Here is a 1269-nt window from a genome sequence, read left to right on the forward strand (position 1 = left end):
CACCTACCATCCAGAGCCTGAGTTTACCAGCTTCACAGCCATAAGGACAGGAAACAATGTCCGCATCACCTTAAAGGTAACATTGTAACTTTTGCTTTTTTTTTTTTATCGCATGTACAAACAGGAGTTCATTAAAGGTCAAACTTTGTTTCTGTTGTTTTAGAAAAAGTCAGACAAACTGGAGATGTCAAAAGACGAGTTATCAGTGTGGGGCGTTCAAGACACACAGGAATACGGCTGTATCCTGGAGGCCAAAGAAACCAGTAAAGAGACTGACTCCTTCAGCTGTGAGATTAAAGGGCTACCCAACACACGATTCCAAAAGTTAAAGGTAAATCTTTCTTTTAAGCTATAGGCAACACTTTCATAGAGATACATTTGTTGTGATAATAGGTCCAACATTATAGCAATCGTGTTACCATACAAAGTACGCAAAATATATTTCTGATATCATTTTAAATGACTGTTTTCTAAAATAATTCTATAAATACGTGATATTGAACTTCAATACACAATCAACATAAAACAAAACAAAACTGATCAAATGAGTCTGTGGTGAGAATAGCAAAAGTTTTGAGTAGAATCTTTAAACTTGTATCAAGTCCAAAAACATCTATTAAAACATCTTTTTTAAAACAGTTATGTTCAAATTGTGATATTTCCTTGAGAATAGTTCTGCTGCTCTGGTGAGACTTCACCCTGTGAAATGCTTTTTTGTATTTTCTAGATAAAGTATGGTGACAAGACAATAAGCCTCAGTGATTCTTCATCACACCATGTCTCTCCAATACTGCTTTCCCTGCTGATAATTGGACATATTGCCAGTAAGTTGTGTTGACATATTGGCTTTTTCTATAAACCCTGAACAAATTTCAATTTCAATTATGTAGTACAATTTCTGGAGACCTTTTCTACTCCATCTTGACAGCGTTCTAGTTTTTCTGCTCAGGTTAAATTGGTTACTGTTTGGCTTTTTGTATTGGTGGCTATCTGTCTATGGTGGAGGAGACGCCCAGGGAGATGAATGGATTTTGACCAATGATGCTCCTCTCTGTTCAAGTGTTTTCATGTTATGTCTGTTTGATTAATAAATCACTTTGATGAATAAATCTTTCTTGTTTAAAAATGTGCCATGGTGTGTTCTCCCTCTGTTTATGACCTCTTGATGTCTTTTATTAATAAAAATTATTTAAAAAAATAAAATACACCAAATATAATAATATACACCAGAATCTCATTATAGCTTTGGAGTATGCTTGTGCACAACAT

The 1269-nt window shown here is 34.6% G+C and overlaps 1 long non-coding RNA gene across 1 annotated transcript; it reads left to right on the top strand.

The window, feature by feature from the left end:
* The first annotated feature begins 6 nt into the window (after positions 1-6).
* Positions 7-1128, top strand: LOC102199178 (uncharacterized). Its single transcript, XR_312649.1, has 3 exons — positions 7-76; positions 164-331; positions 728-1128. It is a non-coding gene; the product is annotated as an uncharacterized LOC102199178 (long non-coding RNA).
* The last annotated feature ends 141 nt before the right edge of the window (positions 1129-1269 follow it).

Source organism: Pundamilia nyererei, unplaced genomic scaffold (assembly GCF_000239375.1).
Source record: "Pundamilia nyererei isolate P.nyererei 1_Seehausen unplaced genomic scaffold, PunNye1.0 scaffold05880, whole genome shotgun sequence".
Taxonomy (NCBI): Eukaryota; Metazoa; Chordata; class Actinopteri; order Cichliformes; family Cichlidae; genus Pundamilia; species Pundamilia nyererei.